The following is an 18,577-nucleotide window of genomic DNA, read 5'->3' on the forward strand; positions in this document are numbered from 1 at the left end:
TGATCTTTCCATTGCCAGTACAGGATGCAAATCACAGGCAGATGATTCCCAAAGACTCTTCTCCTCCGCCCAGATCTTGATGTCCTACCATCCCCTGAAGTTGATGTATGTGGGGTTCTGAAAGGTAACCATGCTTACTTTCTGGTTTGGTCCCCTCTGTGTTGGGGACCCTGATACCACCCTTATGTTCAGAGAGTCACTAGAAATACTCAAGGGGCTCAGCATAGAGTTGTACTCCTGGCTAAGATTTATTACAGCAGCAAAATGAGGCAACACAGTCAGATTGTAAGGGACAAAGACACAGGGGGAGTCTGGAGGAATTCATAGGCAGCCTTTCTCATGCTTTCTTCCTCCTATATGAGAGTTACACAGAGTGAGCTTTTCTGCAAAATGTTCAGAAGGTTTCTGCCCAGGGAAGCCCAAGATTTTTATCTGGACCTGCTCACATAGGCAGTCTGCCAATCACGTTTCAAAATTTCAGATTCACAGAAAGAAACCAGATGTTCAGCAAAAGCCACATGATTGGCACAAACATTCTAAAAACAGTGAGTCATTATTATCACTTAGGGAATAGCTCAAATGCAAAGTACCCAGACACCAGCCAATGGCCAGCAAGCAGATCTTTCTAAGAAGAGCAGTTTCTGGCTATGTTAACATTATTCTGCAAACCCTCCAAGCCCTATCACTGGCCCAGCCACAGCTACTAGGTGGCTGGACGGAAAGAAACCTCATTCTTTCCAAAGATGACTGTAGATAGTTAGACTCATTAGTTCCTACCGTAATTTGTTGTTTGTTCCGGGTGACACAATAGAGCATGTGAAATTATAAAACTCTTTCATATCTCCATATTCAATTTCACTGCACATGTTAGCTCCACTTCTCTCTCTCTCTTTTTTTTTTTTTTTTGGCAGAGTCTCACTCTGTCACCCAGGTTGGAGTGCAGTGGTGCAATCTCAGCTCACTGCAACCTTTGCTTTCCAGGTTCAAGTGATTCTGGCACCTTAGTCTCCTGAGTACCTGGGACTACAGGCATGTGCCACCATACCTGGCTAATTTTTATGTTTTTATATTTTTGGTAGAGACAGGGTTTCACCATGTTGGCCAGGCTGATCTCAAACTCCTGACCTCAAGTGATCTGCCCACCTTGGCCTCCCAAATTGCTGAGATTACTGACGTGAGCCACTGCGCCTGGCCAGTTCCTTTTCTTATATCATAATTTAAAAATGTTTACAAGCCATGTGTATAATGCTTTACTTTAATTAAACAATCTGCAAAACAACATTTTCAGTTTCTTTATGAAACTAAACATAATAACAACAAAAAAATCACTTTATGTAAAAATATTCTAAACACACTCTTCTCAGCCAATGCCAAGACTAGAAATCATGTCAACAGTTAGAAAACAAAATAGTTTTGTGTTGTGTGTTTGTTTTGTCTTACATCTCTTCTAGATGTAGAACAAGACTGTACCTTTTGCAGACTAGGAGGCAAATTGACACACTGTAGACATATGATAATTATTCTATTTGTCATTGAACATTTATTGCCAAATTATCAACTATAGCAAATGTAAATGTAAATTTCTATAAATATAGAATATATAGAACCAGGTAGCCCAAAGTGGTATTTTGTTCAACAACCTAAAATAAATTCTACCTGGCCTAGACTATTCCTAGATATAAAAAGAAAAATAAATCTATGTCAAAGTGAATTTTAACCATGAAATGCTCTCACATCTTCTAATTTTAAAGGACCTGAATGATGTAAAGAACTTTTTCAGAACAGAAATTGGGAAGGCAAAGTGACTCTGTTTAACTTTGGTGTGAATTCAAGTTGGGGGACCATTGACCCCACCTTATGTGTTACTGTTGCTCCTCAGAAATACCTCAAAGACCAGCTGCTTTCCAAATTGTCCAATTTGGACAGTTTCTTTTTCTTTCTACAGTCTTTTAAAAAAACTTTCAAGTTCAGGAGTACATGTGAAGGTTTGTTTTATAGGTAATCTTGTGTCATGGGGGTTTGTTGTATAGATTATTTCATCACCCAGGTATTAAGGTTAGGACCCACTAGTTATTTTTCCTGACATTCTCCCTCTTCCCATTCTCCACCCTCCAGTAGGCCCCAGTGTGTGTTGTTCCCCTCTCTGTGTCCATGTGTTCCCATCACTTCACTCCTACTTATAAGTGAGAACATGTGGTATGTGGTTTTCTGTTGATTTGGGCAGTTTCTAAACATCTTTTTTTTAAAAAACAGCAATGACTCTGGGAAACATAACTTGAGGATATAAAACTTCTCAGCCAAATTTTGTGCACGAATGCTCAATACAGGAGGTGAAAGGACTGTTGGCAAGGGAGTGAATTGAGGAGGAGGTATCCAGAGGATAGAATGGATGATGTGGGGTTGTTCTCTATCCAGCCCTTGAATCAGGTTAGAGTTCCTAGGCACAGGTGAAGCCCAGAGCCCAGAAAGCTATTTTGCCTAGAGATTTGGTGAGGTTCTATTCAGGCAGTGATGATTAGAACCTTATGGGGGTATGAGCAGACACATTCCCTGCCTTGCCCCTTAGACAATGCTACATGCAAGGAAGACAGGATTGAAATGAAGACAGTGAAATGGGACATTACTCATCTCAGGCCTTATCCCTGTCCCCACCCCCTCCATTCAAATAACATCTCTGGATTTGCTTTTTAGATTCTAAACTTTCTCAACTCTAGTGTACATGGTTTGGGTGTCATCTCCAAGCCACAGCATGAACCAAATAACGCAAGCCTAACTCGCTCACTGCATCTTGCACACTGGACACAGAAAGTGAAGGAAAGAACTCCAATTTACATGCAAATATATATATTTGAGACGACTATGTTTCATTCCCTCTGCACCATCCCGAGTCACAGTTGGTAAAAGATTTCCAGGGTGGAAGTGGGAGCTTTAAAATAATGTAGAATATAAAGGATTGAGGAATTCAAGTGTTAAATTAGACCACTATAATCAATCTAATTATATTTGAAGGTTATAATTCTATCTGAGGCACAAACGTGCATTCCCTTCATCTTAGGAGGTATTTAAATCATTTACTTACAAAAATAGATCACAGCATGTTAGAGCCAGCAGCAATCACTTTATTCAGTGGTTGGGCCAACTGACACCCAGAGGTCGGGTGGCTTATCCATGGTCGAGGAAATGAAAGACTAACTTAAATAACAAAGACAGCTCTTGGCTTCTTGGCTCAAGGCTGCTTTCACTTTGGAAGTTTCCTCTAAACAATGATCTATGTAAGGAGTGTGGGATTAGATGCACATTGGACATACTGACAGAGGACAAAGCCATGTAGGGTGAAGGCCAGAAAGGAAGCAGGGGGGAGAAGGGAGGGACGGAGGGCTGAGAAATGTGTCAAGTGGCAACCTAGGGCTCTTTCTCCGACTCTGTCCTAGTGGGGGACTCCTCTACCCCTTCACCAACACCTGTTTTTCCTCATGAGGTCAGACTAATCGAAGCAATGGTACCTCTTGTCTGGCCTCTCTTTGATGCTTGACCTTATTCTCAAAAAGAAGTCAAAGATTATTTGAGTCACAAGATATAGCTCAGATTTTGTCTAGCATTATAACATTTTTACTCTGTTAGCATACATTAATATGTCATACCAAAAAAAAACCCTTCCTCTCTACTTCCAAATGTAAAAGAAAATTTACATTTGAGTTTAAATTCTTATGTTCACCCAATGCACTATTTTAAATTGATTTGACCAATTTTTATGAGCTATATAGGCTGAAATTGTATAGCCCATGACCTATAAACAAATATGAAATCATGCACTAGAAAAGCTGACGTTTAGAGAAAGAAAAAAATCTTTTTTAAAAAGCATGAATATCCAGCACTGTATTTAATTCCCCAAATAAAAGCTTTCTAACTTAGAATCTTCCGTAAGAACCCGAGAGCCCAAGAGTTATTCATGATATTGCAGTGAACCTCACCTCAGGCTAAAATTATAACCAAGATCCAAGGATAATTACGGCTGGACACTGGCAACCAATTTGTTGATAGGCGGTAAATATGCAATTGGAAAACAAACAGGCAGACTCATGGCCTGGAGGACTTTGTGAATGCACGGTGTATTTTCCTGGGGAAAAGGTAGGAAAGATGGTACTGATTTAAATTCTAAGGGCTACGTTTGCAAAACTCACATGTTGAGGTTTTAAACTAGTTTCTCCAGCACAACGCCTGATGATTCCATAATCAAATGCATTAGCCCTTTTCACTGAAGGGCTGTAGTCACAAGGCACAAGCAGATCCAGTACTTAGCGATCCTGTTACAACGTTCTCTCCCTTTTTAAAAGTTGTTGATAGAAAAAACACATGTGGGTTGGGCGCGGTGGCCGAGGCCAGTGGATCACCTGAGGTCAGGAGTTCGAGAACAGCCTGGCCAACATGGTGAAACCCTGTGTCTACTAAAAATACAAAAATTAGCCAGGTGTGTACGCCAGTAATCCCAGCTACTCAGGAGGCTGAGGCAGGAGAATCGCTTGAACCCGGAAGCCAGAGGTTGCAATGAGTCAAGAGCATGCCACTGCACTCCAGCCTGGGCATCAGAGTAAGACCTTGTCTCAAAAATAAATAAATAAAAATAAATAAATAAATAGACAACAAAAAAAGAAAAAGCACATGTGGCCTCAGCAACATAGCAAGCTCCTTTTCTCCACCAAAAAAGGAAATAAAGATGAAAAATTTTTAAAGAAGAACAAAACACATGTGCCTAGACATTCCTTGATTACAATCCAAAACCCAAAGATGTTCTGCCGGCGACATAACATGCACCACACACAAGCAGAGAGGTCCCAGGTGAGCGTCTACAGAGTAGATTGGCACCAGAATTCCACTCACGAGGCAGCCGGATCACCTGAGGTCAGGAGTTCGAGAACAGCCTGGCCAACATGGTGAAACCCCGTGTCTACTAAAAATACAAAAATTAGCCAGGTGTGTAAGCCAGTAATCCCAGCTACTCGGGAGGCTGAGGCAGGAGAATCGCTTGAACCCGGAAGCCAGAGGTTGCAATGAGTCAAGAGCATGCCACTGCACTCCAGCCTGGGCATCAGAGTAAGACTTTGTCTCAAAAATAAATAAATAAAAATTAAAAAATAGACAACAAAAAAAGAAAAAGCACATGTGGTCTCAGCAACCTAGCAAGCTCCTTTTCTCCACCAAAAAAGGAAATAAAGATGAAAAATTTTTAAAGAAGAACAAAACACGTGTGCCTAGACATTCCTTGATTACAATCCAAAACCCAAAGATGTTCTGCCGGAGACATAACATGTACCACACACAAGCAGAGAGGTCCCAGGTGAGCGTCTACGGAGTAGACTGGCACCAGAATTCCACTCACGAGGCAGCCAGATCACCTGAGGTCAGGAGTTCGCGACCTGGACAACATGGTGAAACCCTGTGTCTACTAAAAATACAAAAATTAGCCAGGCATGGTCATGCACGCCAGTAATCCCAGCTACTTGGGAGGCTGAGGCAGGAGAATCACTTGAATCCAGAAGGCAGAGGTTGCAATGAATCAAGAGCATGCCACTGCACTCCAGCCTGGGCATCAGAGTAAGCCTTCGTCTCAAAAGTAAATAAATAAATAAAAATTAAAAAATAAGCAACAAAAAAACAAAAAGCACATGTGGTCTCAGCAACCTAGCAAGCTCCTTTTCTCCACCAAAAAAGGAAATAAAGATGAAAAACTTTTACAGAAGAACAAAACACGTGTGCCTAGACATTCCTTGATTACAATCCAAAACCCAAAGATGTTCTCCCGGCGACATAACATGCACCACACACAAGCAGAGAGGTCCCAGGTGAGCGTCTACAGAGTAGATTGGCACCAGAATTCCACTCATGAGGCAGCCAGATCACCTGAGGTCAGGAGTTCGAGACCTGGACAACATGGTGAAACCCTGTGTCTACTAAAAATACAAAAATTAGCGAGGTGTGTATGCCAGTAATCCCAGCTACTCGGGAGGCTGAGGCAGGAGAATTGCTTGAACCCAGAAGCTAGAGGTTGCACTGAGTCAAGAGCATACCACTGCACTCCAGCCTGGGCATCAGAGAAAGACTTTGTCTCAAAAATAAATAAATAAAAATTAAAAAATAGACAACAAAAAAAGAAAAAGCACATGTGGTCTCAGCAACCTAGCAAGCTCCTTTTCTCCACCAAAAAAGGAAATAAAGATGAAAAATTTTTAAAGAAGAACAAAACACGTGTGCCTAGACATTCCTTGATTACAATCCAAAGCCCAAAGATGTTCTGCCGGAGACATAACATGTACCACACACAAGCAGAGAGGTCCCAGGTGAGCGTCTACGGAGTAGACTGGCACCAGAATTCCACTCACGAGGCAGCCAGATCACCTGAGGTCAGGAGTTAGCGACCTGGACAACTTGGTGAAACCCTGTGTCTACTAAAAATACAAAAATTAGCCAGGCATGGTCATGCACGCCAGTAATCCCAGCTACTTGGGAGGCTGAGGCAGGAGAATCACTTGAACCCAGAAGGCAGAGGTTGCAATGAATCAAGAGCATGCCACTGCACTCCAGCCTGGGCATCAGAGTAAGCCTTCGTCTCAAAAGTAAATAAATAAATAAAAATTAAAAAATAAGCAACAAAAAAACAAAAAGCACATGTGGTCTCAGCAACCTAGCAAGCTCCTTTTCTCCACCAAAAAAGGAAATAAAGATGAAAAACTTTTACAGAAGAACAAAACACGTGTGCCTAGACATTCCTTGATTACAATCCAAAACCCAAAGATGTTCTGCCGGAGACATAACATGCACCACACACAAGCAGAGAGGTCCCAGGTGAGCGTCTACAGAGTAGATTGGCACCAAAATTCCACTCAATAAAAACATGTTCTTCCCAATTATCTGTAGTGTAAATCCAGGCAGAACTACCGAAATTGAGGAGTAATCACCGGGTTTCTCAATAGACACCAACAGAAAAGGATTTTGAAGTGTTCCCAGTAGGTCTTTTTAAAAAACAGCTGTGGCAACTTGAGTGATAAGTAAATTTTTCACTGTCCCAGGTGGATCTGGTCTGGGTGAAAGAAATAATTCAGCCTTTTGAGAACTCACTTGGGCTGCTAGCAGCAGCTCACTGGGCAGGTTCTGCTGGTGTGTAAAATGTGCCTCAGCTGTGTGTTTTAGGGACCGCAGACCATGTCACAGAGACAAGGGAAAGACAGCCGAAGGTGAACTCCCAAATAGTTCTACACTTTGCTTGAAAGTTATTTAACTCTCAAGGCAGGACAATTGGCTTCTTAACCAAAGTCCATTCACCCTTCATGGAAGGTGACTCCATCCTTGGCCCAGGGGTAAACCCAGAAAAGGTAGAACCCAGATTCTACCCTTGCCAGTGATTGTTGGGCATGAGACCTGGTTCTGGACAATCAGATGCAAAGGAACATCTGCTGGGAATTTCCTTTAAAAAAGTTCTCTTACTGATAAAAGGAGACACTTAGAACGCCTGTCCAGTTTTGACAAAATCCCCGGAACATGAGCAACCATTCTGCTGACTGTAAGGGATCCAGCCTAAGGAACTAGTCAATAAGATGAAGACAGCAAAGCAAAAGCACAGAAAGAATCTGAACCAATTTGACACTTTTGAGCTGTTATATATTAGCCTGTTTTCAAACTGCCCTACTGTGATACTTCTTATTTTTACTTTTTTTATTTTTGTAGACAGGGTCTCACTCTGTCACCCAGACTGGAGTGCAGCGGTCCGATCTCAGCTCACGACAACCTCCACCTCCCAGGCTTAAGTGATTCTCCTGCGTCAGCCTCCCGAGTAGCTGGGATTACAGTCACGCCACTACTGCCTGGATAATTTTTGTATTTTTAGTAGAGACAGGGTTTCACCATGTTGGCCAGGCTGGTCTCGAACACCTGACCTCAAATGACCCCCCCGTCTCGGCCTCCCAAAGTGCTGGGATTACATTCATGCCACTACTGCCTGGCTAATTTTTGTATTTTTAGTAGAGACAGAGTTTCACCATGTTGGCCAGGCTGGTCTTGAACTCCTGACCTCAAATGATCCACCCACCTTGGCCTCCCAAAGTGCTGGGATTACAGGCGTGAGCCACCATGCCCGGCCCCATAATACTTCTTGATATTGAAACTCCTAATGCTCCATGCCATGTGAGACTTTTTGAGTTTTATTTCCTCTGGTTTACAGGCATTACTAATGCACCACTGAATCACAGGGAATGTTTCCATATGAATGTGCGTGATTGGCTGCTAGAGTGATTTCTTTCTCTTTATCATTTGGAACTCTAATAACCACCTGGTAGTGAGGCAGCACAGAGGAAAACAATCTCCCTGGCACAGTAATCCACCACAGGCCAGTCATCTGTGGTGCAAATGTAACTCACATCACTTTCCTCCAATCCCTCCCTGCATCACGCTTGAAGTGATCTTAGCACTGCGTCTCATGCTATGGTGTCTCAGGCACTTGGGACCTGGAGCCGGACCTGTCTGATTTAGATCCCAGCCCCACCACTATCTCTCTAAGTATACATCGAACAAGCTCTTGAGCACCAAGCTTCACTTTCCTCATCTCTAAAACGGGAATGAGGAAGGTCGTTGTTGTTAAATAAGAATGAGAGGTTGTTGTAGTTAAATAAGATGATGAAAGTACGACTCTTAAAGCAGTGCTCAGCACAGAGTTGGTACTGTTAGTTTAGCCAATATGGATGTCTCTCTCTTAAAAGTCTGCCCTGTAAACCATTATTGAGCACTTTTGACCCTGTGAACATTTTGCAGGGAGATGGAGGAAAGAAGAAAAGAGAGGGGAGGGGAGGGGAGGGAAGGGAGGAAGGAAGGAAAGTTTCTTTAGAACATTTTGCAAACTCTATAGAGGATTAGAAAGCTAGATCATAATCTTTCAGAGAGAAAATGGATGCAAATCCTAGAAACATCCTGTCATGTGTGAACCCAACACTGTTCTCCACTGGGAGTGCAGTCATTGCTCTGATCTGGCTGGCTTTAGAATGAAAACCTCCTCTCTGCTATATGAAGAGGGAACAACTTGTGCAAACTCTAACAGAGAAAGGAAACCCATTTGCAACCACAAATCAGAAGCCACGTCTATTGCCTGGTCCTCCTTGATGCCAAGCTCTGCACACAAAGCCATGTGTCTTCTGTTCTATTCTCTCCATCATTTACAGAATGATTTAGTCAGTAAGGCAGGACCCATTTAGTGAAAACAACAATAACATCAACACATCATAATAAATTTCTTCATAGAGGTAATTCATTTCTTTTCCATCAACTTGCCTGTTTCTGTACTAAGACAATAAATATGTTTTTGTTACTTTAACTCTAGTTTTTATTTTGGCATCTCGGGGACAAATCTCCTCAACTCTGACTTCTGTGCTTCTTCCTGAAAATCATGTTGGCAATTCTGGTAGTTTTTCCTTTTCTATTTCAGAGAATCAGATGAAATCAACGAATCACCACTATCTTCCCCCAATTTCTATCTCACCCATGGCCAAAGTTAGATTGTAGAGTTCAAACTCTTCTGTACTTGACAAACTGCATAGATATGGAGTATGTAGCCGCCTCTCTCCCTGAAATGAGCTGGCAGCCTTGGGTGCATTCTTGCGTGTGTGTGTGTGTGTGTGCGCGCGCTAGAAGATGGGTAAGGAAGAGTTTTAATAAAGGGCAACTAAGGAAATTTGAGAAACAAGTTAAGTCAGAAAGTGGCAGTACCTAGACCAAAACCCACTTTTTCTTAATACAAGTTGTCTGTTTTTCTCTACTCATTGATCTGCAATGGACATCCGGAAACTTCCATAGGTTTTGAAGAAGATAACAAAAATGTGTATGATGACGAGTATATTGAGGTTGCTATGAGTCCTTTCTTGCCTGGAAATTTTCTCTATTCTGCTATTTTGTAGTTCATATCTTTCATAAGAAAAAAATGTCCTCTGTCACATGAAATTCTGATGACAGTACATAATATTGGATAAATATTTTATATCTATAATTCACAAAATAAAATACAGGCAATATTTTCTAGCACCCTCATTAAGATCAGTAGACAACAGATAGCAAGATGGAGAGAGAGAGAGAGAGAGGATTCCTTTTGTTCAGTTGGCATTAAATATTTTTCTCTTAAGGAAAGAGGATTTTGAATTGGGCATTTATCCCCCAAGAACAGAGAACCCTCATAAAATACAGAGATGGAGTAGTTTCTGGTCCCCATCTCGATAGAATAAATGGGAGAATGTTGTGTTGACCTGACTTCTGACTCTAGTGTTAGCCTTATCTGAAACCCCTGAAACTTTCAGCTATTTTTTTTTTTTTTTTTTTAGACAGAGTTTCACTCTTGTTACCCAGGCTGGAGTGCAGTGGCACGATCTCGGCTCACTGTCACCTCTGCCTCCTGGGTTGAGGAGATTCTCCTTTCTCAGCCTGCCGAGTAGCTGGGATTACAGGTGCCCACGACCATACCCAGCTAATTTTTTGTATTTTCAGTAGAGATGAGGTTTCATTATGTTGGCCAGGCTGGTCTCGATCTCCTGACCTCGTGATCCACCCGCCTTGGCCTCCTAAAGTGCTGGGATTACAGGTGTGAGCCACTGCACCTGGCCTTCTTTTTCTTTTTTTTTTAAATCTCTCTCTTTTCTACTGTTAGTGCTGATTATTTTTAGTGACTGTCTTAGTCTATTCTCACATTGCTATAAAGATATACTTGAAACTGGGTAATTTATAAAGAAAAGAGGTTTAATCAGCTCATAGTTCTGGGGGTTGTACAGGCTTCTGCTTCTGGGGAGCCTCAGGAAACTTACAATTATGGCAGAAGGCAAAGGGGAAGCAAGCACATCTTCACATGGTCAGCAGGAGAGAGAAAGAGAGCAAAGAGAGAAGTGCTACACACTTTCAAACGAGATCTTATCAGAACTCTATCACAAGATAGCACTAGGGGGATGGTGATAAACTGTTAGAAACAATCACCATGATCCAATCACCTTCCACCAGGCCCCACCTCCAACACTGGGGCTCACAATTCAACCTGAGATTTGGGTGGGGTGGGGAGGCAAAGCCAAACCATATCACTGACTAATTTCTGTGATCTGCAACCAGGTGTCTTATCAGTGTCCCTGGGCTCTTCTCCTGAGAGCAACAGACACAGAGCTTACTATTAAGGTTAATCACTGCCCTCCAGGTATTTGAAGATGCTCATCTGCTCATTCCAGTGACACTCTTCTTACTCTGATCTGAATTAATATTTTTCCCTTCCTTTTTAACTGTGATGGTTCCTTGGCCTTCAACAGATCATTTAGAAACTCAAAATAAATATTTAATTTGGAGTTACAATAATATGTTTTATCTTATTGGCCTTGCCTTTATTGGGTGATAATGATGGTGATGATAATGGTGATGATGATGATGGTAATTGTATGGTGATGATGATGATGGTGATGATGTGATGATGATGATAGTGACAATGATGGTGATGATGCTCCTGATGATAATGGTGATGATGATGATGATGATGATGATGATGAAGGTAATGATAATGGTAATGGTGATGATGATGATCATGATGATGATATTGATGATGATCATGATGATGATAGCTAATCTTTTTGACCACTTACTATATTCTAGCCACTTTACTAAGCATTGTACATACATGATCTACTGAATCCCCACAATCATTTTGTGAGGTATGCATTTTTAACATTTCCATTTTAAAGACGAGAAAGGGAAGGATTAGAGGGACTAAATACTTACAGAAGAAAATAAATCAATATGCAAAGAGAAACAAAATTTGTAGATGGGGGAAGAGAACAACCAAGATAGAGAAGAGATCATTTGATTTGACTCCTAGATGAAACAATACCTGAAGCTATCATCATCCCTAAACCTCAGTTTTATGAGCCAATGCATTCTTTTTTCCTTAGAATATTTAAGAGTCTTAATAGTATAACTACAAATATCCTTGATGGTTTTTACATGATAGCTCAACTGATACACTCATTACAAGGTAAATAGAGGTAGTCACTTAAAAAGCTATTATGTTTCCCCACTGCCCAGTGTCAATACACAGAAGTAATGTCAATCACTTTTTCTCCCCCAGGTCTCAACACGTGGCAGTAGGCAGCAGAATTAATTCCCTGTGCCTCCTGCAATTCCCTGAGCCTCCCTTTCTCAAAACGCCAGCTTTCTCACAAGGATAGCCTGAGACATACGGAAGTGGGAATGATGTTCTGTTCTCAGGTGAAGTGTTTGTGCATATGTATGTGTCGGGGGAGAGGAAGGTAAGCAAAACCAGTTGTTCTCAGATGACTTGCAGCACCTGAGCATGTCCTTTATTTATCTTTTTTTTTAAAAAAATACTTAATAGCATTTTCACTTCCTAGTTTCTCCATTATGTTGAAGTTGAATAGTCTTTGGTAGGTCTTGTCTTACTTTTCAAGAACATTATGGGAATTCTGCAAAAAGATAGTTACATGCAAAGCTATCATTTCTATTGTTACAAAAATATGTGACACACTTACCTTATGCTATCAAAGGATGAATGCTATCCTCCACATATCCTTTAAATGGGCTTCACAAGAAGAGGATGGTCCCATTTCTGAACATTGCCTTGTCAATGGATGAGGAGGTTTGCACTCAGTCAAACTGGTTAAGCTAGAATCATATTTCCCTAAATCTCTTGTCCTGTTTATTTCCAGGTGATGATTGGCCAATAAAATAAATTTAGATGTGATTTGGATAGTAAAAATGAAGCCACAGTCACTGATCACTGAAGATCATTGTGGGTACAGGTGGCAGCTAAGAGCTAGCAAGGTATCAGTGGGATTTACAAGTCTTTTCTTTATTCTTTATCCTGCTCTTCTTGTCAATTGCCCGATTTCCTGACCAACAAAGGGCCCAGGCCGACTGCCACAAGTCTGAATGCAGACCTGCAGAAGCAGCAGCAACTCAAAAGGACAGCATTCCACAGACTTTCCCTGCACTGCCCTTCATAGCCCACTCTGCAGCTGGACCTGCCTACTCGCCATACACCCTGAAAGCTCCCACTCATCCACCTAACCTCAACTTGCTCTAGTGTTCAAGGAGGGCTGAGTGGTGGTTTTCCTTGGGCCTTCCAACACTTGCCCTTCTCCCCCAAGTATTACAAGCCCTCATTCTAAATATATCCCTGATTTCATAATACGAATAGAAGTGCTGCTTCTCTGATTAAACCCTGACTGACACATGGGGTGTTTTATTACCATTTAATAAACATCATGTCAAACCTAATGATTTACGGTCAACATAAATTACACAGGGAAGGTGAGCAAAAGAATCTCTTTCCTTTTTGCCTCTATGCTGTTCTAGTTTCAGCTGGCCTGAGCTTCCCTCTCTTAGACTCTTCAGTCTAACAGCTAACTCATATATGACACAAAGATCAAAGGTCAGATTCTTGGGCTCCATTAAGGCTGCTACTTTAAATGACAGCACTATTTATGGACTCTTTATTGAACACAGATCACCCTTGGAGGCTGCCACAACCTTTACTCATAAATCAGACATCAAGTGCCTCTTGGGGGCTAAATACTGCCTCTCCTGTTGAAGACATGAAGGGGTGTAACATATACTCAATTTGCTGCCACACAAGGATTTAGAATCTGCTCACTCCCTTAACCTAGGACTCAAGGTCCAGACAAGGAAATTTGATTTTTTTTTTCTTCCTTTTTCTTTCCCTGCCAGCCACACACACCAGCCGATGTTCCCAGGGGACACTAGCAACTGTATGTAGGCTGAGCTTTGGCGTAGAAGAAATAAATAATCTATAGAAGAAAATACGTCAGAATATTTTCTTATAAAAATGAAGGAATGACCGTTGCATCATTCCAAGTATCAAAATAATACACTAATTGAAAATTTTCCTCTAAATTTCAATGTTCTCTAACAGAGATTATTCTAACTTAGTTGTTTTCAACAGGGTCAATTTTGGCAATGTCTTGGGACTTATTTGTAGGTAGTTTGTTTAATCCTCTATGCCTCAATTTCCTTACCTTTAAAGAAAATAGAAAATATAGTAACGCTATAAGGTTGTTGCAAATAATAAATGAGCTGGCCAGGAACAGTGGCTCACGCCTGTAATCCCAGTACTTTGGGAGGCCAAGGTGGCTGGATCACTTGAGGTCAGGAGTTCGAGACCAGCCTGGCCAACATGGTGAAACCCTGTCCCTACTAAAAATACAAAAATTAGTTGGATGTGGTGGTGCATGCCTGTAATCCCAGCTACCTGGGATGCTGAGGCCAGAAAATTGCTTGAACCCAGGAGACAGACATTGTAGTAGGCCAAGATTGCGCCACTGCACTCCAGCCTGGGTGACAGAGTGAGACTCCATCTCAAAAATAAATAAATAAATAAATAAATAAAATAATAATAAATGAGTTAATACACGTAAAAACCACTTGAAACAGTGTCCATTGTTTATAAGCACTTATACGTGCTAGCTATTATGGTTAGGTATACAAATTGAATAAAGGGACTAGCAGTGTGGTGAATGAATTCCCTTTGTAACATAATTTGAGTTCATTCTACTTGTAATCTAATACAAATCTTATTAAGCCATATTAAGCCACAATGCATCTAAATGGACAATTTGCTGACCTTGAAACTGAGAGAATGGGCTAAGAAATTATATTGATGATGATTGCATGACGGTTCATGAAGAGACCAGGATGGAGCCAGGATAAGTGGTAAGAATGGGCATTTGGGTATCAATCTTCAAGTTGATCTCACAAGGTAAGAGGCATCTGCATTGGCTCCTGCTACCCTTCATGGGAGATCAATTTCCACAGAGGCTGGTTTCCTGGAAAGCATCGACCCCAGAACAGCACAGGGGTCTGGGACTTTTCTGTCTTGTTAAGTAAAAGTTACAAAAACTAATTTATCTTTGTTTAAGTAGAAAATTGAAGCAAGTGAAACTTGACTGAAATGTACTAACAAGTGGGAGTCGACAGAGACCAGTGACGTGTCCTGCAGTCCAGGTAGGAGCCAACTTCCAGAAATACCTGAGCTCCAAGCTGCCTATTGGGGCAGAAGTCACAGGGGATGTGGGTCAAAGGGTGAAAGTCTCAGTTAGGATGCATAGGCTCTGGAGCTCTGTTAGACATCATGGTGACTATAGTTAACAATCGTGGACTGTGTAGGTAAAATTTGCTAAGACAGTAGATCTTAAATGTTACCAAAGCCCTCTCCAATGGTAACTAGGCTAGGAGATGGATATGTTAATTGGCTTGATTGTGGTAATCATTTCACAATGTATACCTCTATCAAAACATTCTGCTGTATACCATAAATATATACAATTTTTATTTTTCAATTTTACCTCAATAAAGCTGAGGGGAAAAAAATTGTCCAGCCTGGACAACATTCTCTCCCACACTCATCTCTGCTAAAAATAAAAAATAAAACAGTAGCTAGGCAAGGCGGTGCCCACCTGTAGTTCCAGCTACTTTGAGAGGGTTGGGTGGGAGGATCACTTGAGCCCAGATCAGGGCTTCAGTGAGCTATGATTTGCCACTGCACTCCAGCTGGGGCAACAGAGTGAGGCCTCATCTCAAATAAGTAAGTAAAATCAATCAATCAATCAATCATCTAGTAAATGTGAGTTCTGAAACTAGACTATCTGAGTTCAAGTCTCAGCTCCATCACCTACCAGCTGTGTGGCCTTGAGCAAGTAAGTAACTGGACTTTTTTTTTTTTTTTTTTTTTGAGACGGAGTCTCGCTCTGTCGCCCAGGCTGGAGTGCAGTGGCGCCATCTCGGCTCACTGCAAGCTCCGCCTCCTGGGCTCACGCCATTCTCCTGCCTCAGCCTCCCGAGTAGCTGGGACTACAGGCGCCCGCCACCAAGTCCGGCTAATATTTTTTTTTTTGGATTTTTAGTACAGATGGGTTTTCACTGTGTTAGCCAGGATGGTCTCGATCTCCTGACCTGGTGATCCGCCTGCCTCAGCCTCCCAAAGTGCAGGGATTACAGGCGTGAGCCACTGTGCCCGGCCTAACTGGACTTCTTTAAGCATTTGCTTTAAGCATTTGTTTTCTTGTGTGTAAAATTGGTATTACGAGAGTACGTACTTTTAGGGTTTTCATAAGGATTAAATAAGTTACTTCAAGTATTATGCCTAGAAGAGCATCTGCAGGTCTAAAGATACTACTAATACTGCAAGGTAGGTGACTTTAATTTGACATGTCTGCCTTTCGGTGCCTCCATTGTTAAAATGAGGCTAACGCTGTGAGGCTTCACAGGAGTCATTCATGCAACAAATGGTCCTGTGATGCACACTGTGCCCGGCCCCACTGGAGAAACTGTGAAAGCACCGCTCCATCTAGTCACACTCCAGGGAACTCACATGGTGGCTGGGCAGGGGGACCTAAGAGATAGATAATCAGCATGTATCGCTTCTTGGCCTTTTGGCTAAGATCAAGTGATAATCAGCAAGTAAATGCAGAGGAAGGAGAGCTGGGGAACTCTGGGCACAACTTTACAGCTTCGTGGTTCATATTCTTTTCTAGGAGAAAGGAAGGGTGGATGAGGCCCCAGTCCATCGGTTGGAAATAATGGGCTATGTTTTATTTCTCAGTGTACTGAGAAGGAGAGCAACATTTAAGTGGGTAAGTGTGTGTATGTGTTTGTGTGTGTGTGTCAGAGAAAGGGAGGGAAGGAGAGAGAGAAAATAACATATTTCTGCTGCTTTAGGAAGACCAGAGAGTCTCCATCTGCTTTGTAACTGCAGCTGCTTCCTAAGGTCATGTGTAGGCTACACAAAGCAAAGGAGTCTTGGGAAATTCTCAGCAGTGTTTTTTTTTCTATGCAGACCTGTTGAAACCCTCATTTTGCAGTTACCCTTTTATTGCCAGAGGGCTCAGGAGGGTATCTGGATGCCAGTGGGACCCTAGCCCCAGCAGTGTCCAGGTTCGTGACACCATGAAGAGAAAGAATTCGATGACAAATCAGAATAAAGCAAAAGGCAAGAAGCTTTTACTGTCAAGCAAACGTACACACAGAAGAGAGAAGTGCAGGCGTGCTTGGGAGAGTGAGAAGTGTGCGGCAGAATTTGGGTGTCTAATTTTATAGGCTCTTCTAATTAGAGGAATAATCATGATATTTTCTAGGAAAACAAGTAGGGATTTCTTATAATTGGGATGCCACCCATTTTTATACTAAATATACATTGGTGCTGGTGGGTGTGTGACTTTGGATGGTAACGAGAGTACAATTAGGTCTGGGGTAGGGAATAAGTCAAGTCCATCACCATATCAGATCCAGCTGGTCTCAACCAGCTTTGCCCCCCACCTTGTTTGGTGGGGTCTTATCAGCCCAGGCTTGTCTTTGTCCTTGTCACTAATTCTAACAGCTCCTTTCCTGCAGTTATGTGAAATTGCTGCTTCATATTTTCCTGCTTCTCCTGTGACCACCCAGCATTCCGATATAATGGGTGTTTCTTTAATTAGGGGGTTGAACAATCATTAGGTGTTCCAGAAAAAGAGAATGATATGGTTTGGCTGTGTCCCACCCAAATCTCACCTTGAATTGTAATAATCCCCACATGTCAAGGGCAGGGCCAGGTGGACATAATTGAATCATGGAGGTAGTTTCCCCCACACTGTTTTCATGGTAGTGAATAAGTCTCATGAGATCTGACGGTTTTATAAAGGGGAGTTCCCCTGCACGTGCACTCTTGCCTGCAACCATGTAAGACATGCCTTTGCTCCTCCTTGCCTTTTGCCATGATTGTGAGGCCCCCACAGCCATGTGGAACTTTGAGTTCATTAAACATCTTTGCTTTACAAATTTCCCAGCTTCAGGAATGTCTTTATTAGCAGTATGAGATCAGACTAATACAGAGGGGATTTCAGGGACTCCCCATGAATGCCCCCTTTCTCCCTTAATTGGGTTTGCCTGGAAGAGTCATGGGCCTGTCACCCTGACTGGGGTTTTGGCTGTTTTTGCTCCGTATTTTGGGTTTTCAGTTATCCTGGGTTTCTTTGTGTAGTTCTTGTTTCAGCTGTTGTTTGGGTCTTTCCACCCTGTGACTACCCAGTGCTATTCCTATCCCACCTTGGCCTGGCTGAGATGTTACCACAGCTGCCTTCTCCCCACTGCAGGCAAATGGAACTTAGAATGGCGAGTTAATGGGTGCAGCACACCAACATGGCACATGTATACATATATAACCTGCGCGTTGTGCACATGTACCCTAAAACTTAAAGTATAATAAAAAAAATAGCTCTTAAGGAAAAAAAAAAAAAAAAACAGTGAGCTGGTGTCAAGCTCCTCCTGGGACTAGAACTCTCCAATATGCTGTATCAGGGGCACACTCCCAGGATGAGTGGGTTGTCCAAGCCCACCCCTCCTCTCCTAGTCCTGTTGAGGGTTATCTTCCTGTGCCCAATTTTGGAGACAAAAATTGATTCTTCATTGCTAGCATCTATCTCTTTCATTGTCATTTAATCACAGGAGTTTTTCCTTATTCTATTTCTTTTGAAATTCTTTCCTGGCTCAGGACGCCCTGGGGTGCTCCACT

General features: G+C 42.0%; 2 long non-coding RNA genes across 2 annotated transcripts in view; one reads left to right on the forward strand and one right to left on the reverse strand.

Moving 5' to 3' along the window:
• The window catches only part of LOC130540692 (uncharacterized), a 30,847-nt gene extending 17,557 nt beyond the window's left edge, over positions 1–13,290 (forward strand). Inside the window, exons 4-5 of the long non-coding RNA XR_008954686.1 lie at positions 19–124; positions 12,125–13,290. This is a non-coding gene — a long non-coding RNA (uncharacterized LOC130540692). The remainder of the gene's footprint in view (positions 1–18; positions 125–12,124) is intronic.
• LOC117975240 (uncharacterized) overlaps positions 1–18,577 on the reverse strand; it is a 184,028-nt gene that overhangs the window by 164,533 nt on the left and 918 nt on the right. The window lies entirely within an intron of this gene.

This window comes from Pan paniscus, chromosome 10 (assembly GCF_029289425.2).
Source record: "Pan paniscus chromosome 10, NHGRI_mPanPan1-v2.0_pri, whole genome shotgun sequence".
Taxonomy (NCBI): domain Eukaryota; kingdom Metazoa; phylum Chordata; class Mammalia; order Primates; family Hominidae; genus Pan; species Pan paniscus.